Source organism: Mauremys reevesii, unplaced genomic scaffold (assembly GCF_016161935.1).
Source record: "Mauremys reevesii isolate NIE-2019 unplaced genomic scaffold, ASM1616193v1 Contig78, whole genome shotgun sequence".
Lineage (NCBI taxonomy): Eukaryota > Metazoa > Chordata > Testudines > Geoemydidae > Mauremys > Mauremys reevesii.
Genome location: NW_024100893.1, coordinates 323987 through 346247, shown reverse-complemented (window position 1 = coordinate 346247; position 22261 = coordinate 323987). Strand labels below are relative to the sequence as shown.

At 55.4% G+C, this 22261-nt stretch overlaps 3 long non-coding RNA genes across 3 annotated transcripts; all 3 read right to left on the bottom strand.

Annotated features, from left to right (window-relative positions):
- Positions 1-9316: 9316 nt before the first annotated feature.
- LOC120394782 lies at positions 9317-11390 on the bottom strand. Its single transcript, XR_005592402.1, has 3 exons — positions 11320-11390; positions 10538-10683; positions 9317-9598 (listed from the first exon to the last, which is right to left on the bottom strand). It is a non-coding gene; the product is annotated as an uncharacterized LOC120394782 (long non-coding RNA).
- Positions 11391-11763: 373 nt separating this feature from the next.
- On the bottom strand, positions 11764-13384 carry LOC120394785. The gene is made up of 3 exons (XR_005592403.1): positions 13297-13384; positions 12822-12957; positions 11764-12048 (listed from the first exon to the last, which is right to left on the bottom strand). It is a non-coding gene; the product is annotated as an uncharacterized LOC120394785 (long non-coding RNA).
- A 2180-nt stretch (positions 13385-15564) lies between these two features.
- Positions 15565-20490, bottom strand: LOC120394781. Its single transcript, XR_005592401.1, has 3 exons — positions 20343-20490; positions 15977-16126; positions 15565-15738 (listed from the first exon to the last, which is right to left on the bottom strand). It is a non-coding gene; the product is annotated as an uncharacterized LOC120394781 (long non-coding RNA).
- Positions 20491-22261: the final 1771 nt, after the last annotated feature.

Here is a 22261-nt window from a genome sequence, read left to right as displayed (position 1 = left end):
ATCTTCTGGGGAGAGGATGTACCCCCAAAACTCTGTGGAGAGTTGGCTGGAGGTTCCGCTTTTCCAATTCTGCATTGAGACCATGCTTCCGAAACCTCTCCAGGTTCGGATGTGCTGCGTGTGCTGCTCTGGGTTCTCCAAAAAGAGACGTATGTCACCCGAATAGATGACACTGTCCCCAAATACATCACCGATGAAGTGCTGCAAGGTCAGGGGACCGTTAGTTAGCTCAACTAGCACATCAGACCGTTAAAATGTCCATTGTCTGTTTTGAAATCTGTCTTCCATTTGTCCCTTGCCCAAACGAGCCTTAGATTGGAAATCCTTGCAGATGAAGGTTGATGAAACCCTTTGCAGATTTCCTGTGAGCCAACAATTGTGGGATTCACAGCAGAGGGTAATGGTTTCAAATGATCGCTTTGTTCAGGAGCTGATTGTCTAAAGAGAGGCGTAGCAGAGTCCCACATTTCTTCTTCCCCAAAACGGCCTGCTCTTAGGACCGGTTTTCATGACTTTACGCAGGAGAAGGTGAACAAAAGGGCGTCACACAGGTTAATGAATGGTTAAGAAGCGATCGCTTCTTAATGGGTAAGGAACCGGGTCGTGTAAATCTAAAAACAAGCAGTGGGCTGCTTACACTGTTTCTGTTATGAAAATCAACAGCTCAATGATGCCTTCCTACATGGCCTGGAAACCCTGGACAGCGTTGCATGAAGCAGCGAAGATAACCGGGCCACCTTGGTTTTGCTCAACGCCGATACAAATTGTTGAAGAGGACTCTGAGGATGATGGCCATGAGGTGTTTCGGAGGAGGCTTGGCATAGAACTAACTGAGCCAGTGCCACGTTGTGAGCGTAAAAAAGTCACGCGGACTATTGTATGTGTTGCTGTTTATGCTGCCCTTAAGCACTGCCTGAGGAAAAGCTTTGTGAAGAATGCGAGGGCCGTGTCATAGATTTGCCAGGCCAACGGCCCATGACTGGGTGACTTGGACTTTAGTGGATATAAACCACAAGCTCTGGGGCCTATGTGCTGAGCTGGGTTTGGAAAGATGATGAAACACGGTTATTGCCGGAGGTTCTGCTGTGCAATGTCTGTGCCTAAGCCAAGAACATTCAGCGCAAGAGGACCTTGATCAATGCTGTGCAATTGAGTGGAGCCCCTGACTGTGTTTTAAAGAAAATAACCTGCTTACAGCTGGAGTGGAAAAATTGCAGGCACCTTCTGGTTCATTTTCTTTAAAACACAGTCAGGGTCTGCACTCACTTGCACAGCATTTCTCCAGTTATGGCAATCATGTGAACAAGGACGTGTGTATCATGAATTGTGGGTTTTTTGCTATAAAACCTGTTGAAAAATCTCTATTCAGGGGGACGCCAGTTTGCTGTGCCCCCCCCCCCCCCGCATGCTCGTAATAAAGGGGCCTCGGGCGATTCTGATCCAAATACAACGCGGGGGCGTTTTTCCACGACACGGCGTGATATTGGCCATCTAGTCCGCACAAAAAGTTACAGATCCCTGCTTAAGGAAAAGACTATTTGTAAGAAATCTAAAAGGATTCAGCTAGAGAAAGGTGAGGGGACAAACACACGATAGAAAACTTGGTAGCTGTACATTTAAAAAACAAACCCTATTGAAAAGGGCTTTGTGACTCTCTGTGTTTCTGTTTGGAGGCCTTTGGCCCTTAAGTGAGCTAAAAGTTTTAATGAAGCATCTTGGCTTGGTTTCAAGGAGCTGTGTGTCTTTTAAATCAAAAATCAATTGTGTGTGAGAACCTAGCGCTTGGGGGTTTTGTGTGTAAAAGTGACCCATTTACAGCAAAAAGCTGAAATGTATGTTGTGGGGGGGGGGAATCCTAAGAAATGTGCTTACAGTAAAACAAACAGGCTGTTCAGACCTGTGTTTGAGTACAATAGAGTTGACTTATCTTGTTGAACTGAGTGGGTTTAAACCCCACTCCCCCCTCACTGAATAGCCAGGGTGACTGCGATTACTTACCCTTGGTGCCATAGGGTTAAATTTGATGTGGGTGGGTGGTTGTGGATGGTGAGTTCTGATTAATATGAAATGAAATAAAACCTCAGGAATTCACAGATGCTATTGGACAGTTTCAATAGGACCCCAGGAGCTGGTGGAACACTATTGGACAGATTAAATATGGCCCTGGAGTTGGTCGAATGCTCTGGGTCATTCTTTCTAGAAAAGACCCCCACCCCAAACTTTAAGCATGAAAGAAACGTGTTTAAAAAAAAAAACAACTCAAGCCCCAAGACATTCATTGATCTCTGCAAAGGGCCCCCTGCTTGGAAATGGGGACTGTTCAATACTCTAAGAAGGCCCCACAGAAACATTTATTTTAACTTAGAGAGAAAAAGAAAAAAGAAAAAAGAAAAAAAAAGCCCTGTTGTGCAGACAGCTTGGTCCCCCCACCCCAGATCACCACAGGGGGTGCTGCGGGACAGGTTCCTAAAGTCCTTAAGGATCTATTAGTTCAGAGCTGTGGGAATTAAATTAAGCTGCTAGCTACTATGCTGAAGTCTGTTGGAAACAATGGGCTAAGATGGTCTAAAAACCTCAGATCTGTTGGAGACTGTTCTTTTCAACAGAAACTTCCTTGAAAGGCTGCTGGACGGCAGACAGAGGTACGGCTGGCTGGCTTGAACTCTGAAACTATACATTGTATAATGCCTCTCTTTGCCCAGGCTGTCTTAGGAAAATAATGGTGCCTATCTTCATTGCAGCGTGATCTGCTTAGCATGGACCCAGTAACTTTAAGCTGCACTTCACCGTCAGGCCAAGGGAAAAACCATTTTAACTATAGTTGTGCTGAATATTGTTTTTAAAACCTTTAGTTATTACACAGTTTGTATAGGGATTTGGTGGTAATAGTCACTAACATTTTTGCTTGTTCTTTAACCTGAAGGCCCAAACACACATGGAGGGAACAGGACCAGCATGTGCCTGCAACACTGGATCCCTTAGTGAAAGGGAACTTTTTTGCAACTGGTTTTTAAAAGCATGTGGGGGGAGGGGTGTTATTGAAAAGTATATGGAGGCAAACTTGGTTTGGTGTGTTTCTAAAGCTGCTGATTTGTGTGTGAGAGGGGTCTGGGCAAGGCATAGGTGTAGGGTGTAAAAGTACTTGGTTTGTTTCAAACCAACAGGGGTTTTTTCCTGTGCAAAATGTGGTTTAAAATGGATTTTAAAAGCAGTTTGGTTTTTATTCTGCGAATTGAGATGTATTTTAAACAATGTTTTTGTTGTTTGTTTGTTGTTTTTTGTTTTACGTTTTAAGTGGTAGAAAAACTCAAAACCTGTTTGTCGTACAGCCTGAACTGGGTGATTTGGTTTAAAGCTGTGACTTGTTAAACAGAAAAAACCCCTAATGAATATTTAGTTTTGAAGTTTACAAGAGGGTTTCCTGTGTTTTATAATAATGCTGTTTGCTCCACAGTACGGTGGAAACATGAGAGATCCCTAGAGCAGAGGGAAAACAAGCTCAGAAGAAAAGGGAACGAGACAGCTGAAAGGGAAAATTCACCAGCATCAGTGACTGATGGATGGATGAAGCCCAGTAAATATATTTTGCTTATTGGTTGGGTTGTTCTGTGAGGTTTTGTATTTGAAGTGAATACATAGGTGTGGGTGAGAAAGTTGGTAAAGTTCAGTTTTGTAAAATGGTTCCCCCCCCACCCCCCATAGGCCTGGGCAACTTTTCTGACAATGCTTAGTCAGTGCTACAAGGACACCTCCTCCAGACCCGCCAAAGAGCCAGGAATCTGCTTGGAGACCTTTAACAACGCCTCAGCCTCAGCAGGGCTTTAAAGGGCTCAGAGCTCCGGCAGCTGTAGGGAGCCCAGAGCCCTTTGAATTCCCCTCCACGCAGCTCCAGCAGCTGGGTTGGGGCTGGGATTTAAAGGGCTCACAGCAGGGGGGAAAGTAACTTCCAGGACTTACCGGTACTGCCGGAATCCTGAGGGGGCATGGCCTCAACCGGAAGAGGTGGGGCCTCTCAAGATTTAAAGGTCCTGGAACACCAGCTGTGGATGGGAGCCCCAGGGTCTTTAATTTGCCCCAGGCTCTTTAATTTGCCCCTGAGCCCAGGGTTGATTTAAAGGGCCCAGGGCTCAGGCCGCTGCGGGCCCAGGCCCTTTAGATTCCCCCGCAGCTCCGGCGGCGGTTCGGTGTAGATTTAAAGGGCCCGGAGCTCCCACGGCTGCGGGGAGCACCGAGCCCTTTAAATCTGGCCCCAGCCCGGCTGCCAGAGCTGCGGGGGAAAATTAAAGGGCTCTGGGCTCCCTGCAGCCGCCAGAGCTCTGAGCCGTTCAAATCCCTGCTGAGGAAGCCGGTGTGGTCGGCCTGGCATATTGGCTCTTCCTGGTATGCCGTACTGGACCATAATGGCTTATTTTCATCTCTGCTTCAGAGATCCCACGGCTGCGGGGAGCCCAGAGCCCTTTAATTTCCCCCTGCAGATCTGGCAGCTGGGCTGGGGCCAGGATTTAAAGGGCTCGGAGATCCCGCAGCTGCGGGAATCCAAGAGACCTTTAAATACCCCCTGCAGCTCTGGAAGCCAGGCTGGGGCTGCGACTTAAAGGGCTCAGAGCTCCGTGGCTACAGGAGCCCAGAGCCCTTTAAATTCCCCGCAGCTCTGGCAGCGGATTCGGGTGTGGATTTAAAGGCGCGGAGCTGCCACGGTTGCGAGAGCCCGAGCCTTGCCGGGCTGGGGCCGGTATTTGAAGGGCCCAGAGCTCCTGCCGCTGCAGGGAATACCGAGCTTTTTAATTCCCAGCCCCAGCCCGGCTGCCGGAGCTGCGGTGGGAGGGGAGGAGGGATTTAAAGGGCTCTGGGCTCCCCGCAGCTGCCGGAGCTCTGAGCCCTTTAAATCCCCACTGAGGAAGCTGGTGCGGTCCAGCACAGCGTACTGGCTCTTGTCACTATGCTGTACTGGCCCGTACCAGCTTACTTTCATCTCTGGCTCAGAACTCCTACGGCTGCGGGGAGCCCAGAGCTCTTTAAATTCCCCCCGCAGCTCCAGGAGCTGGGCTGGGGCTGGGAATTAAAGGGCTCAGTGCTCCCCATGGCTGCGTAGATCCCAGAGCCCTTTAATTCCCCTGCACGCAGCTCCAGCACCCAGGCTGGAGCCGGGAATTAAAGGGCTGAGGGCTCTGGGCGGCAGGAGCTCCAGGCCCTTTAAATCCTGGCTCCAGCCGGGTAAGGCTCAGGCTCCCCACAGCCATGGGAGCTCCGGGCCCTTTAAATCCACGCTCGAACCCGGCTGCCAGAGCTGCGGGGGGAATTTAAAGGCCCTGGGGCTCCCAGCCACAGCCGATGCTCCAGGACCTTTCAATCTTGAGAGGCCACACCCCCTCAGGACTCCAGCAGTACCAGTAAGTCCTGGAAGTTACTTTCACCCCTGACTTAATCATTCCTTTACCTGTGTTCACGTTGTGCGCCGGTGACTCCCCCAAGCCGCAGTCGCATTCCACCTCTAAGGGGGTGGACAAAGAGAGGCCACCATGCTCATTGGGGTGTCTCACAAGCAGTTGGGTTTTGGGTTCGGGTTCCGGCGTATCCATCAATGGCTGGGCCAAAGGGCTCCCCTCGGTCGCTCCCTCCTCCTCCTCGGCACTGTCGCTGATGTAGCGCTTTCTCCGCGGATGGTCAAAGACCCTCGGGGTGAAGACAGAGTCCGAAGTTCTCACGGGGGTGGTGAAGGAGTCCAGGTTTCCTCTCAGCAGCCTTCCCACGATTTCTAAACCATGTGTCCTTGGTGAGAGATGGCCTCGTCTGTCCAGCGCTGGGACTTATGAGGTGATGGTGCTGCACTCTGATTGGCAGAGGGCCCTGGGAGGAGTTCTTAATGGGGTCATACGGCCCACTCCCGGACGGGTCCCCCTGCCCCAGAACTCGCCCTGATTGGTCAGAATCCCCTCTTGGGGTGGTCCTGTCAGGACAAAACTGATCCTAATTGGTTGAGGGCAGTGAGAGGAGTTCTTAGAGGGGTCACAAGGGCAGGGCTGAGCAGCAGTTCAGTCTGTAAAGCCCAGGCCCTAGCTCAGGGCGGGGCAGCACCAAGAGGCAGGGCTCAGACCCTCAGGCAGGGCTGAGCAGCAGTTCAGTCTGTAAAGCCCAGGCCCTAGCTCAGGGCGGGGCAGCACCAAGAGGCAGGGCTCAGACCCTCGGGCAGGGCTGAGCAGCAGTTCAGTCTGTAAAGCCCAGGCCCTAGCTCAGGGCGGGGCAGCAACCAAAGGCAGGGCTCAGACCCTCGGGCAGGGCTGAGCAGCAGTTCAGTCTGTAAAGCCCAGGCCCTAGCTCAGGGCGGGGCAGCCACCACCGCCAGGTCTCTGACCCTCGGGCAGGGCTGAGCAGCAGTTCAGTCTGTAAAGCCCAGGCCCGAGCTCAGGGCGGGGCAGCACCACGAGGCAGGGCTCAGACCCTCAGGCAGGGCTGAGCAGCAGTTCAGTCTGTAAAGCCCAGGCCCTAGCTCAGGGCGGGGCAGCACCAAGAGGCAGGGCTCAGACCCTCAGGCAGGGCTGAGCAGCAGTTCAGTCTGTAAAGCCCAGGCCCTAGCTCAGGCGGGGCAGCACCAAGAGGCAGGTCTCAGACCCTCCGGCAGGGCTGAGCAGCAGTTCAGTCTGTAAAGCCCAGGCCCTAGCTCAGGGCGGGGCAGCACCAAGAGGCAGGGCTCAGACCCTCAGGCAGGGCTGAGCAGCAGTTCAGTCTGTAAAGCCCAGGCCCTAGCTCAGGCGGGGCAGCACCAGAGGCAGGGCTCAGACCCTCAGGCAGGGCTGAGCAGCAGTTCAGTCTGTAAAGCCCAGGCCCTAGCTCAGGCGGGCAGCACCAGAGGCAGGGCTCAGACCCTCAGGCAGGGCTGAGCAGCAGTTCAGTCTGTAAAGCCCAGGCCCTAGCTCAGGCGGGGCAGCACCAATAGGCAGTGCTCAGACCCTCAGGCAGGGCTGAGCAGCAGTTCAGTCTGTAAAGCCCAGGCCCTAGCTCAGGCGGGGCAGCACCAGAGGCAGGGCTCAGACCCTCAGGCAGGGCTGAGCAGCAGTTCAGTCTGTAAAGCCCAGGCCTAGCTCAGGGCGGGGCAGCACCAGAGGCAGGGCTCAGACCCTCGGGCAGGGCTGAGCAGCAGTTCAGTCTGTAAAGCCCAGGCCCTAGCTCAGGCGGGGCAGCACCAGAGGCAGGGCTCAGACCCTCAGGCAGGGCTGAGCAGCAGTTCAGTCTGTAAAGCCCAGGCCCTAGCTCAGGGCGGGGCAGCACCAGAGGCAGGGCTCAGACCCTCAGGCAGGGCTGAGCAGCAGTTCAGTCTGTAAAGCCCAGGCCTAGCTCAGGCGGGCAGCACCAAGAGGCAGGGCTCAGACCCTCAGGCAGGGCTGAGCAGCAGTTCAGTCTGTAAAGCCCAGGCCCTAGCTCAGGCGGGGCAGCACCAAGAGGCAGGGCTCAGACCCTCGGGCAGGGCTGAGCAGAAGTTCAGTCTGTAAAGCCCAGGCCCTAGCTCAGGCGGGGCAGCACCAGAGGCAGGGCTCAGACCCTCAGGCAGGGCTGAGCAGCAGTTCAGTCTGTAAAGCCCAGGCCTAGCTCAGGGCGGGGCAGCACCAGAGAGGCAGGGCTCAGACCCTCGGGCAGGGCTGAGCAGCAGTTCAGTCTGTAAAGCCCAGGCCCTAGCTCAGGGCGGGGCAGCACCAAGAGGCAGGGCTCAGACCCTCGGGCAGGGCTGAGCAGCAGTTCAGTCTGTAAAGCCCAGGCCCTAGCTCAGGGCGGGGCAGCACCAGGAGACAGGGCTCAGACCCTCAGGCAGGGCTGAGCAGCAGTTCAGTCTGTAAAGCCCAGGCCCTAGCTCAGGGCGGGGCAGCACCAAGAGGCAGGGCTCAGACCCTCAGGCAGGGCTGAGCAGCAGTTCAGTCTGTAAAGCCCAGGCCCTAGCTCAGGCGGGGCAGCACCAAGAGGCAGGGCTCAGACCCTCAGGCAGGGCTGAGCAGCAGTTCAGTCTGTAAAGCCCAGGCCTAGCTCAGGCGGGCAGCACCAGAGGCAGGGCTCAGACCCTCTGGCAGGGCTGAGCAGCAGTTCAGTCTGTAAAGCCCAGGCCCTAGCTCAGGGCGGGGCAGCACCAGGAGACAGGGCTCAGACCCTCAGGCAGGGCTGAGCAGCAGTTCAGTCTGTAAAGCCCAGGCCCTAGCTCAGGCGGGGCAGCACCAGAGGCAGGGCTCAGACCCTCAGGCAGGGCTGAGCAGCAGTTCAGTCTGTAAAGCCCAGGCCCTAGCTCAGGGCGGGGCAGCACCAGAGGCAGGGCTCAGACCCTCAGGTAGGGCTGAGCAGCAGTTCAGTCTGTAAAGCCCAGGCCCTAGGTCAGGGCGGGGCAGCACCAAGAGGCAGGGCTCAGACCCTCGGGCAGGGCTGAGCAGCAGTTCAGTCTGTAAAGCCCAGGCCCTAGCTCAGGCGGGGCAGCACCAGAGGCAGGGCTCAGACCCTCAGGCAGGGCTGAGCAGCAGTTCAGTCTGTAAAGCCCAGGCCCTAGCTCAGGCGGGGCAGCACCAGAGGCAGGGCTCAGACCCTCAGGCAGGGCTGAGCAGCAGTTCAGTGTCTAAAGCCCAAGCCCTAGCTCAGGGCGGGGCAGCAACTAAAGGCAGGGCTCAGACCCTGAGGCAGGGCTGAGCAGCAGTTCAGGTAAGTCCAGGCCCTAGCCCAGGGTGGGGTTGAGAGGGAGACTGCCACCCTCAGGCAGGGGTGAGCACACTTCACTCTGGCCCAGGCCCTAGCTCAGGGCGGGGCAGCCAGTGCAGGGATCAGTGTCAGGATCCTGGCCGCAATACACTGACATAGGCTCAGGGTCAGCGGCAGCCAGACTGGGCTCAGATCCTCAGCCACTCTCCAGCACTCCACTGGTCCGCCTCAGCCCAGCGGTGGCAGTACAGGGCAGCGCACTCCTCAGGAGGGTGGCAGCAGGGGGCTCAGACTCCTCTGGGGTACCAGCCGGGGCAGTCAGTGGGGCAGGCCTAGGCCTCGGTCAGCAGGCTGGGGCAGTCTCGGGGGCCGGGGGGGCAGGCTCGGCCAGTCCTCGGGTGCCGGTACCGGGTTCGGGGCAGGCTCGGCCAGTCGTCCTCTGGGTACCAGGCTAGGGGCAGGTTCGACCAGGTGTCCTCTGGGTACCGGGCTTGGGGCAGGCTTGGTTCGGCTGGAGCTCGGGCACCAGCGTCTGTCTCCTCCCGCGGTCGGGCTCCAACTGAGCGCTGGGCCCGGGCTTTTGTACTTCCTGTCCCGCCCCTTGACTTCCGGGGGGCGGGGACAGGCGGCGGTGGCTCCACCCACTGAGGCAGCTGATCTGGCTTATCCCTCTCAGGTGCGCCTGGGAGCCAGGCCGCCTCACTACATGGGGCCTGTCTACTGCTGCCAGGTGTTGAGTATGTGCAGGCAGAACCGGAGCCAGTGTCAATGTCCAGGCCGGAGGTCGAAGCCGGGTGGGCAGAAGTATGAACCAATGTCCATATCCATGCAGAGGTCGAAGCCATGTAGTTGAAACTGAAGGTGTTGGGGAAGATCAGGAGGAGGAGGAGGCAATGCTGTGCAGCGGGTGGGTGGAGGGCCTGGAGCAAGGCTAGAGAAAGGCAAGGAGAATACTGAGCCGGGGTTCAGAACCCAAATCTGGAGCCAAGAAGGGTCATGCCAAAGTCATAGCTAGACACTGGAGTCAAGAGCCCAGCCAGAGTCAACAGCGAGAAACCGGAGGGCAGGGAAGGGCAGGGCAGGGCAGGGCGTGCATGCGGGCAGGAATGAGGATGACTTACTGGAGCCTGGAGACCCCTTATCGGGGGACTCCCTTCCTAGCAATAACAGAAGGACAGCGGGATGACAAAGATGTCTCTGAGCCTGGGGACCAAGCCAAGGGGAGCTCCCATCCAGGCTGTGTGCCAGGACCCCATCACCCTCCCTGTTCATTTCACACGCACAGACCCCCTGGCCGGAGGGGAGAATAAAGGGCAGAAGTGAAGGTGCCCCTGGGGGAAAGGCTCTAGGCCGGGACCCAGTCCACTTCCCAGATCTACACCCAGGATTGTGTGACCAGGCCCACAGCCCTTCCTCTGCATCTCAGTTCCCACCTGCCGGATGGGGAGGCTCCTCCCCTGCCCCAGGGTGTTCGGGGGGAGTTTCATTCCTGGCTGGGAAGGGCTCAGATACCAGGTGGGTGGATTGGGCCCCAGGTGGGGATGGTCGGACATTCGCTGCATCAGAGGTGACAGGGGCCATGGGAAGGTCTGAGCAGTGATGATGGGGAGGGCCCCATGTCAGGCCACCCTCCCAGACTGCAATGGCTATTGAGCACAACCCCTGGCTCTGCGGATGCTCTCACTTCTGGGCCAGCTCCACAGCCTGATTCTTCCCAACCAGTATCTGGCCTGAGCCCAGCCCCAGGGGTCGGGGTGGGGCAGGGTGTCCAGAACGAGGTGCTCAGCCTTGGTTTCTCTCAGTGCTGCGGGGGGCTCTAAGGCCGCTCCCCCCAGCCCTTCCCCCCAGGCACAGTGAGACAGAGCAGTACCTGCGGCAGGGGGTCCGAGCTGGTCATGCGAGGGGGGGGGGCCTTCAATCCTGCCCCACGGAGCACAGCTCCTTCAGGGCGTCGGGCAGCTTGCCCATGAGCCTGATATTAAATAGCTGTCCCATGATTTTGTTTGTAATTTCCCCCTGTTGCAAGGGAACAAGGATCAATCAGAGACTCCGACACCCATGAGAACGAAGGGTATTAACGGCACCGGGAGCCAGCAACATTTCCTCCCCACATCTGAGGGACGGATTCCCCCGCCCAACCCGAGGCGAAATCTTGTCTCGTCTCTAGTGACTTCCATCCCCTCTCCCACCATTGTGGAATGAACTCCTGCCCCCACTCCTCTCAGTCCCCCCGCGAGAACTGTTCTACCTCCCAACCCAGCGGGAATCCAGCTCCGCTCCCCGGAGTCCCCTCAGCCACCCTCGCCCCCTCCAGCCGAGGGCTGGGAGGCTTTGGGCAGTAGTGCCGGGGGGTGAGAGGAAGTGGACACCTTTCCCCAAGGGATCCCCATGTCCTTAACGTGATGCCATGGGCAGTGGCTCTGGTGAATGGGGCACTTATGCAGCCTCTGCTGACTGACTCCACCACATCAGCCAGGCTGCCCTGCTTTGAGCTGCTCAGGGGAGAAGCTGGCACTGACCAATGGCACCTGTCTGGGGTCACCCTCTCCTTGCTCCCTGGTCAGCGCATGGGGATGGGATGGGAGCGATTTTCAATGGCCTGGAGGTGAAAGGCCCTGGGGGTCTCTACCCAGGTGACCCCTCTTTGGTTACCTCGTCCTCTAGCAGCTGGCCGGCTTCCCCCACGATGGAATACATCAGCACCAGGCCAGCATGGCTGATGCGGTTGTGGGGGTGGTGGATGGCCAGCAGGCCCGCCTGGAGAAACTCCTCTTCTGGTCTTGGTGAATATTTCTCCGAAGACCTAAAACCAAAAGAACCAGAGCCCTTGCAATGGCCCAGAACCAGGCTCCAAATCCCTCTAGTGTCTCACAAGGTGGAGAAGAGTCCTGGGGCAGCCAACCTTTGGGGTCCCATGGACCAGGAACCCCCTTCAGTAGGAGGCTGCAGGCACTGAGGCCTCCAATAGCTCTTATGGAGCAGGATTCACCGCAGGTGCCATGAGATGCTGGGAATGTGTCTGCGCGCTCTGGAACCCAGCTCACACAGACAGCCCAGGACCCCTGCTGCTCCCAGCAGCGACAGCTCCTGCAGCTCACCCACTAGAGGTTCGGGGTCTTTTAGATCTGGATCATTCCCACGCCTCACCCCACGGACATTCCCAGGAGCCTCACATACTCTGTGGAAATAAGGAGCAGGCTCTTGCCCTGTGTCCATGACACACTCACTGCAGCGGGACACAGCTCCACACCTGAGCTGCTGCAATGCACCGGCGGAGAGTCCTTACCTCTCCCACCCTGGCCAGATTTCTATATCCCAGGCACTTGGGGTCATGGAGCCCGTCCTGGCACCACAGGTCTGCTGCCTTCCTGGTCTTGAGCCCTGGGAGAGAAAGACACACCCATTGGGGAGGTTTGGCCTTCCGCTTCAGTGCCTGTTTCCTTCTGGGTACACACTGGCCAGGCTCCTCCTGGCATCCGCGGCCCAATGGAATCGCAGGGTCCATGCCAGGCGGGTTAGTACCAGAAGGGGGATTTGTTTCAGCCCTCACAGTAATCATGTGACCCTTACGGTCATTGTGCTCTGGGAGTGGGTGCCTGTTCATGGGGGTGTCTAATACTGAGAACCCCTCACACCCACTGAAGTCAGGATCTGGCCCTGGCTACCTGACTGGTGACACCCTACAAGCTTTGTGTCCATCTCCTGTGGTGCCTGTTCCTGCCCCTGCCCTCATGACGGGCTCTTTCCCTCCATGTGTCTCAATAGCTCCGTTCCTGTCCCCTCACGAGCTGGCTGCCCCATATGGGGTGGGCTGATTTCCCTGGGCTGGGGGACAGAGCCGGGCTCTGAGATAAAGCAGCCAATTTCCCTGGCACTTTCACACTCATCTCCCTAATTCAGAGAGAGGGGGATAGAAGGAGTCATCATCTAAGCTGGGGTCGGTCTCAGAGGAGGGGGCTTCTTTCTGTAGGGTCCCATTGCCCAGCAGAGGGAGTCTCAAAGGAGGGGCCTTGTTTCTATTGGGGTTCCTCTTTCCCGCTACAGCGGGTCTAAGCAGAGAGGCCTTAGTTCTAGAGGCGTCCCAATGGCCAGCTGGAGCTAGTCTCCCAGAGGCTCGTTTCCATGGGGTCCCATTGCCCAGCTGGGTTTCTTACCCCTCTTCTGGAGCAGGAGCTTGTGCAGCCAATTGATCCCACCCTTGGCATGCCGACTGATGTCACTGGCTGGGTGGTATGCACAGAGACCCAGCTGCAGCACAAATTCACCTGCCTTGGAGAAGGTGGAGGAGGTCTGGTGGAAGGAGAAGGAGGGAATCCATCACCATTCTCCCTTCAGCGCCCCAGCGCCCCTGGACCTGAGCTCTGCTCCCACCCCTCTGTAGGAGGCACTGGGGGAGAGCAGCGAGAGCCCTCTTCCTTTCTGTCCCCAAGGGAGCTCGGAGCAAAGGGAGCAGGGCAAGGGCCCTCGCTGAGCACTCGCTGCCTCGCTGCTCCAGAATAACAAGGGCCAGGCACGACCCTGCCAGCCAGCGGCCTATGGAGCATGAGTCCCTTACGGACCCAGGGGGACCAATTAGCCAGGGGATGAGGAACTTGACTCTGCAGGACGCTGGGGTCAGAGGTCACTTACGTCAAATCCAGGCAGGGAGGTAGCAAACTGGAGCAGGGCCGCGCTGGTCTGGACGGCCCTGGCTCTCTCCTGGGTGTTTTTGCCAGGAGAGGCGATGGATGTGCTGCGGGAGAAGGAGGCAGGGGAGGGTCAGCGGGCAGGCGTACATGCTCTACAAACCAGCCTTTCCCCCTCCCCAAGGGGCTGAGACTTTGTGCTCAGGGTGGAGTAGCCGAGCCCTGGTGGCAGAGCTTGAAAAGGGGTTCAGTCTCTCAGGCCCCAGCCAGTCTGGTGCTCACTGTTAGTGCTTAATGCAACCGTGCAGAGCTCTGGCTGACAGTCCCAGCTCCTTCCCCCTGCACTGGCAGCTCTGGGAAAGTGTGGCGGCTGGGTCCAAGCTGGGAGGACACAATGGAAACGTGGCTCTTCTAGTCTCTCCTTTGCTGCCCTCCCACAGGGTTCAGGGCAATTCCACCCCAGACCGTCCATTCTACTCACCTCCAGGAGGTGCTGCAGCTTCTCCACGGTGGGGGTCTCTGTTAGGCAGCCCCTGAGGATGGTGTCAGGCTCCGCAAATGGCGGTTGTGCAGAGCCTGCAAGAAGAGGAGCACCCGTCAGTCATGGGACACGGGGCTACAGCAGTCAGGGGACAATGAGGAGGATTCTCCAGGAGCCCTGGCAAGACTCAAAGGCGCATCCTGGCCTCTCCCATTCACATCACTCCAGGGACACTTAGCAGAGTTCATGGCCGGATGCCTGCTGCCTCATTAATCCTTGCTCTGAGCAGTTCTCTGGGCAGGGCCTGGTACCCAGCAGAGTATGGATCAGCCAAACTGCAATGGGTGGGAGGTAGGATCCCGGGAGAGTCAGGCAGGAGATCAGAGAATGAGGAGAGGAAGGAAGGCTGGGATCAGCCACGGAGGGGTAACGCAATCCCCTCTGAACCCCTGATCCATGAACAGCACGTCAGGATCAAGGCACATGCCCTGGACCCCAGACCCAAACCAGCTCCAGGGCTCAGGACCTCCATGGGGTTGGACAGGAAAGCCACCCGCTTCCCAAAACCAGTGTCTCCCTGCGCAGACAGGGGTTGGAACTTGGACAGTGTCTGCGAGGACCTTGGCCTGTGTGGGACAAATGTCCCCACTTTGGGGTGCCAGATAACAGAGGAGATGTGTCCCCCCAGTGGGGATGAGGATTCTCTTGTGCAAGACCCCCTGCCTGGGTGGGGACGGAACAAGGAGCAGGACAGACTGGGTGGCAGCGCAGCTGGGGGATTTTTGTACCTCAGCTCTGCCCTGCAGGTGCTGCTGGATCACCAAGATGATGTCTTGCTCCTCCTCCTCCTCTTCCTCCTCCTCTTCCTCCTCCTCAGGCCACGACACCTGGGCACTGGAGGTATCTGCACCAGGGAGGGAAGGAGAAAGTTTAATCCCTTCTGCTGCTGGGGGGATGCAGTGGACAGAGAAGGCTCCATGTTTCCCCTTTCTCTGTAAGGAGCCCCATGGCGGCCAGGGCCCCACCCTGCCCCTCCCAGAGATGCCCTCAGCCCCATCAGCCTCAGGGCCCTGTGGCAGTCAGCCCCCCACCCCAACATGATCAGGGAGGCTGGAGCTCCCCAACTCCGCCCAGCATCCCCTGCCATGGGGCGTGTCTGTGCCACCCCCACTGGTGTTAGTGGGGTCACGTGGGTCAGTCCCGGCGCCTTGGCGAGCCGATGGGCACAGGGTGTTACTAGTCCCCCACCGCCCCAGTCCTCCTCCCTTTCCCCTGGGTCTCCCCTCACCTCCAAAGAAGGAGCCTTGAAAGACAGGGCTGCCAGACCGCACGGAGGAGCTTCTGGCCCCGCAGGAGAATGCGGAGCTGCTGGTGTCTGCAGCGCCGCAGTCCCTCAACTCCTGCTCGGGGCTGGCAGGAGGCTCCTCCATGGCCAGGGTGGGGCTGGCGGGAGGCTCCTCTGGGGCCAGGCTGGGGCTGGCGGGAGGCTCCTCTGGGGCCAGGCTGGGGCTGGCGGGAGGCTCCTCTGGGGCCAGGCTGGGGCTGGCGGGAGGCTCCTCGGGGGCCAGGGTTGGGCTGGCGCAGGGCCCCTCAGCTGCCATGGTGGTTGGCGGCTCCTGCTGGGCCCTGGGGCGCAGCTCCTGGCTCCTTGGCTTCCTGCAAAGGAAGCCCCAGAGCTGCCGTCCCCGGCTCCTGCCCTCCCCTGGCTCTCTGCTCCACAGCTGAACCCGGGGCCACCTCCGTTTCGGCCCAGATGGTGCCTCAGGGTCAGCTAGAGGAGCTACTGTGTTCCGCCTCCTCCAGCAGGAGAAGCAGCTCCTCCCTTTCCCCTGGCCACGAGCCTCTTCCCCGCCCGCGGGGACAGAGGGGCCGCTCTCCGCCTGGGCAGGCTGCCTGATGTCGTCTTCTGGCTGTGGAGCCACCTGCCCGGCCTTCCTCCTGAGCATCTGCCTGATTCGCTCCATCCTGGAACAGAGTGGGGAGCAGCCATGAGTCTGGCTTCAAAGCAGCCTCTCATTAACGAGCCTGCCTGCTCCCCTGCCCACCTCCCCTTTGCTGAGGCAATTTCTCCTCCCGTCACATCCCACCCCAGGGCACAGGAACCCTCAACCTGGGGAACAAACCCTGACAAGGGACGGGCTGGGAGCCGTAGTGGTGGGATATTCCCACCACACTGGGGATGGTTCTGGAGAACTCCACTTACTTATTCTAGATCAGATGGAGCAGGATGGCAGATGCTCAGGGTTGCTCCTCTCTTCACCCTCTTCAATCTCCACACCCAGGTGGCCGGCAACGGGTGCCGCTCAATGCCCTGCCAGCAGGGCAAGGGGTAGACACCAGATATCGAAACTGGCTGTGAAAACAATACAACGCCACTAGCGGGCGTTCCTGGGACACTCCATAGCTGTACCGGGGCCACCTCCATTTGGGCCCAGAAGGTGCCTCAGGGTCAGCTAGGGAGCTGGGGTCTTCCTCCTCCTCCAGAAAGCCAGAGCTGGGAAGTGCCAGCAGGACTCGATTCCCAGTCTCCCTGGCTCTGAGTGGGACCTGTTGTAGTGATTGTGGATTTGCTCCTTGTTCCCCATCCAAAGCCAATAACACATCTCTGGGTTGGCAGTCATGAGTTAGACCCTCTCAGCACCCTTCTGTCTCCTGCAGCCCTCAGCTGTTCCTTGGATTGCGGTGGCTTGGGCGGTAACAGGAGTGGATATTGTTACTGGCTCACTGGGTGGTTCTAGCCAATGAGGGTCTCAGTCTAGCCTCAGAGGCCCACACCCCAGACACTACAGGTCAGGGTGGATTGATTTCATTCCAAATGTTTTGTAGTTGTATTTTTGAGTTATTTTCCTAATGAGGATTGATTCTCATGAAATTCTTAGTGGTGGCGATGACAGAACACGGAGCAATGGTCTCAAGTTGCACTGTGGAAGGCTTAGCTTGGCTATTAGGAAACACTAGTTCACTAGGAGGGTGGTGAAGCCCTGGAATGGGTTCCCTAGGGAGGTGGTGGAATCTCCATCCTTACAAGTTTTTAAAGGTCAGCTTGACAAAGCCTGGCTGGGATGATGAAGTTGGGGTTGGTCCTGCCTGCAGCAGGGGGTTGGACTAGATACCTCCTCAGGTCTGTTCCAGCCCTAGTCTTCTATGATGCTAGGAATAGGGATCCATTCAAACATGTTGACTTGTCAACCATTTGGTTTCATTTCAAACAAACTGAGGTAAAGAAGTATCTCTAGTTCGTGCCCTGAACTGATTGTTCCTGCTCATAATGTCCTTCCAGATTTTAGAAGTAGTAGCTCACACCTCCTCCTCTCTAGCCTTTATTCATATTTTACAAGGGAAAGAAGCCTTCATCCTTTTGAACTCCCAATCAGTTTCTTACATTTGAATGAAGTAGCTGCATCAACTGGAATGAAGAAAATATTCTTTCTGCACCCAGAAGAGGCTAGTGCTGCCAAAATCTGGCTGAGTGTTTCAATAACTTCTGGATGCCCAGGTGCTTAGGCAATGACTTCCAACAGTTCAGTGCTTTGACTTCCTCTGACACTTGGCAGCAAACATGGACTTCTTCATATATGTACTTATTTAAATTACTTTAATAGGCTGGAGCAACTAGAGGCCTTAACATCACTTGTCATCATTTCAAATTTTATACTGGATAAGTTAAAAAAAAAAAAATTTTTAAATATAAATTTAAAACAACCAGTTTAAATAAAAATAAAATCTCTTTTGGGGATTGGGGTTGGGCTGTGAAAAAGCCACTGATTGGTCTTGCCCTTGATTTTAAAAGAACTACTTCATCTGAGAGAATCAGAAACTGCTTGTATTCTAGTCAAGGAGAGGAGGCAGCAAAATTCATCCTAGCAGTAATCTGTTGGGCCTTATTTGCTCAGCCTCAAACAAACAAGCGTGCAAAACTCTAGCTAGTCTCTTTTATGTAGGCCCAGCTAAGAGGTGGTGGGAGGGGCAGGAATGCTGTCTCCGTCCCGGATCCAGTAGCAATTGCACAGGATATTGCCTCAAAACCTACATTTTACTGCCAAACTCTCTAAGCCATTCCTCTCCTGCGCTTCCTGGTTTCTAAGTTTCAAATCCACAAAACCTTCCCCTTGACAGTCACTGCCCAGGTGGTGCAGCAGGCAGAGGAACCTGAGCAGTAACATTGTGACACCAGAGGTAACTCAGCCACCTGTCGCTCCTGACTCCACTAACCCGGAGCATAAACCCGAAGCCTGAGCCCTGCCTTGGGCATCGCTCCCACGGAAACCTGCAGGCTCATTTACTGACTTATGCAAATCACCTGTGGAGAGTTAGCACTGACTGGCTGAATTCACTCTCAAGTCACAATGCCCTTCAGCTTACAGCACTAATGGAAGGGGCACAGGGTGGAAATCAGGCTTTTCTGGTGACCCGTTTTCCAATTGAGAAGAAGGGACAAGAGGGAAGGAGGACGAGGAAGCAAAATGGCCACATTCCAAACGCCCCCAGCGAGTCACAGATTAATTCCAAGCCCAGAGGAAACCACTGTCGTCTGACTTTCTGTTTCACTTCGGCCATAGAATGTGCCTCAAAATAATTCCCATAGGAATTAGAACAGGTTTTAGTAAAACACCCACACTTGATTTTAAAAGAGGCCAGTTGTGGAAAATCCAGCACAACCCTCAGTGAATTGCTCCAAACTCTGATGTTAAAAATGCTCCTCGCCTTATTTCCAGTGTGTATTGGTCTAGCTTCAACTTCCAGCCATTGTCTGCTCATAACCTTTAACTGGTAAAGGGAAGATGGAGGCTTGCTGCAGCAAGGCTCAGGGCTCTGAGGTTCCCCTGCCCCGCATCCCTGTCCTGCCTGGCAGTTGGCAAGGGAGCTCTGTGAGGTCACAGATGCCTCACTCATAGAATCATAGACTATCAGGGTTGGAAGGGACCTCAGGAGGTATCTAGTCCAACCCCCTGCTCAAAGCAGGACCAATTCCCAACTAATTGTCTTTGCTCAATGGGCTGAGTTCCTGCCAAAAGCTTTTGTGAAGTCACTGCCACACCCACCTTTCCCTGGCAGGCCTGACCTCTGCCCCTGGCCAGCCCAGCTGGATGTTTGAGCTGCACCCCGGATCACCCCACTTGCTCATTATTGATTCTGGGGAGCAAGCAGGCCACCCAGTAAAACAGCAGAGTCTGTTCCGCACCCCACGCTGAGTTTTTCATAGAGGCATCGGTTGTGAAACAATTCAGTCTCCTGATGTGGCCTCTATTTCACGGGCTATGAAATTTCACACTCTTAGCACCCTATTGAGCCCAATTGCTTGTAATTCACTAAAAGGCACCTTCCCAACCAGTTATGATGGTAGGACACCAGGAAACAGAGACTCCACCTCTCCCCTGGGTAATTTCTTCCAGTGGCTAGTCTCCCTCACTGTCATAATTATATTGGAAATTGACAACCTCTGATAAGGGCCCAATTTATGACAATCTTTTAAATAATTTAAATAGAAGAGAAAAAATAACGTTCAGTAGAACATGTTCACTGCCAAGCTTTTCAGACAGTCGCACCACTGATGTGATAGCTAAGGCCCCGGAAGCAAAGTAGCTGAAATGCTAACCCAGCTTTGGGCAGCAGTAGCTTCCTTGAAAGGTGCAGAAAATATTGTCTTCCTTTCAGTTTATTCAAATCGTTCAGTTCAATCAACTAGTTTGTTGAAATTCAAGAAAACCATTGGGAATTCTCAAAACAGGCAAACTTGTTTTCCTCCCTCAATCTAGGGATAAAAACTAGGGGATAGATCTACTGGTTCATCAATCTAGAAACTCGTGGAGACAAGAATGTATCATTTCACTTCACTAACCACACATCAAATTGCCTTTGTTTAAGAAATTTGTTAGTTTGAAATGCAAAACATTTTGATACAACTTCTTTCTTATGCTTCTCTTTCTAGCTCTGGCATGCCCTTGCTGTGTGACCAGAGAGGTCACTTCTTTTCTCTTTCCTCGGTATCATGGGGGATGGAGAAAATTCTCTCAGCCCTAGCAGGAGAGAGATTTGAGCAAGTCAGGCGCGTTAGGGTCCTCGTGCTCTAAAGGACAATGGGCGATTGTTGTTTGGGGCAAGAATCCCAACAGATTTGTTACTTGTCCCCCAACCAAAGCCAATAACACATCTTTGTATTTTCAGTCATGAGTTAGACATTCTGTCTCCCTCAGCCCTCAGCTGTTCCTTGGATTAGGGAGGCTTGGATGGTAAGAGAACTGGAATTATTTTACTGGCTTCTTGGGTGTTACTAGCCCATGAGGGTCTCAGTCTGGCCCCAAGGCCCACACTCCCAGACACTAAAGATCAGGAGGGTTGATTTCACTCAAAGTGTTTTGTATTTGCGTTTTGAATTATTTTCCTAATGAAAGATTGATTCTCACGAAATCTTAGAGCTGGCAGATGACAGAACAAGGAGCAATGCTCTCAAGTTGCAGGGTGGAAAGCTCAGATATTAGCACAAACTTTTTCCCTAGGAGGGTGGTGATGCCTTTGAATCTGCTAGGATAGAGTCCCTATCTTGTATTTAGAGCCTGTATTTTTCTTACCTTCTACACAGATGACAATATCTTTGTGGTTCTCCTGGCTGAGGGGAATGAGAAATGAGAAACACACAGAAATGAGAAACACACGCACAGACTCTCTCCTACAGCAACTGTCTCTGAGAGACCACGAGCTGGAGGCTTGCTGCAGCAAGGCTACAGGGCTCTGCGAGGTTCCCCCTGCCCCGCATCCCTGTCCTGCCTGGCTGTTGGCAAGGGAGCTCTGTGAGTCACAGACGCCTCATCATCTTTGCCCAATAGGCTGAGTTCCTGCCAAAGGCCTTTGTGAAGTCACTGCCGCACCCACCTTTCCCTGGCAGGCCTGATGTCTGCCCCTGGCCAGCCCAGCTGGATGTTTGAGCTGCAGCCTGGATCACCCCACTTGCTCATTATTGATTCTGGGGACCAGCCAGGCCACCCAGCAAAACAGCAGAGTCTGTTCCGCACCCCACACTGAGCTTTTCATAGAGGTTATGAAACAATTCAGTCTCCTAATGTGGCCTCTATTTCACCGGCTATGAAATTTCACGCACTTTGCACCATATGAAGCCCAATTGCTTGTAAGTCACTAAAAGGCACCTTCCAGAATGACAGGCAGTTTTGACGACAAGACACCAGGAAACAGAGACTCCACCTCTCCCCTGGGTAATTTGTTCCAGTGGCTAGTCTCCCTCACTGTCAAAACTGTGTGCCTACATCTCATTTGAATTTCTCTGGCTTCAGCTGGCAGCTGTTGGTTCTTGTTGTGCCTTTTTTGGCTAGATCGAATTAGCCCTGCCCTGTGAAATCCGATCTCCCCGTCCTGCTGGACCCCTCAGCCAGGAGAACCCAGTAGGGGCCTCCTAGCTGTTTCTCTGCCCGGCTGGGGACAGGACTTCCTCTCCGTGGGGATATCAGACGCACCTGCAGAGGCAATGCAGAAGTGAGTGCGCTGCATCAGCCCGGCGTTGGGCTCAGGGCTTTGCTCTTGGCAGTTCTGCTCCACTCACGTCTCTGGGTGCCCGGACTCAGAGCTTCTGGCCCCCTGTGGCTGCAGCCAGTGCTGGGGCACCGGGCTCAGGACTTTCATGCCCCTCCCCACTCCTGCTGGCGCTCTAGGTGCCTGGGCTCGGGGCTTCTGCCTGGCCTCTGCAGTGAGTGCTCAGGGCTTCCCTTGCAGTTCTTTCTGGGGCTCAAGGGTCCATTTCTCTGGATGCCCCGAAAATGGTAGGAGCCAAGGTGCTCCCAAGTAGTCGGTAGGAGCTGAGGTGCTGCCAACAGCAGGGCCCCACCTGCACATGTGGGAACCTCCTCTAGCTTCAGAAAGGTTGCTGGCTGCTGCCCTTGGAGCCCAGGTCTGAAGGCAGCACAGAAGTGAGGGTGGCAATGCTGTGACCCCACCACAACAACCTCTGAACTCCCCCATTCTCCCAGGTTGATGGGACCCCCATGGTTACAATACCATGAAATGTCAGGTGGAAACATCGAAATGGTGACGTTGGTCAATTTCAAGGCCAGAGGTTTGTAAACTAGTCAAAGTGAGCCCTGAATTTGGTAGGGACCTGGCTATTATGAAGGCCTGAGCAGGTTTGCACTCCCAGTTCTCCTGAAAGGCCATGGAGAATTCCTGCTGCCTGAGAAACTTTCCAGAATAAGTTACCAGGACTGGGAGAGAAATGAAGGAAACCAACCAAAGCCTGAGCTAGGATGGAGCATTGACCCAAGCCGTGTTTGAACCCCTCCAACCCCACCTGCCTGCCTGCGGTGAAGCGGACCGAGGGCACTGATTTCTAGTTGTGAACTTGCTACCGACCGTGGGCTTCAGCACAAGCCGTACAGCCCATACTCTGAACTCTTGGATAAACAGCAAAGCTGGCTTTTCCGAAACCTTTCCACCCCAGTGCCCTGCATCCACTTGGGATTGTGCCCAGCAGAGGCTGGTGGAG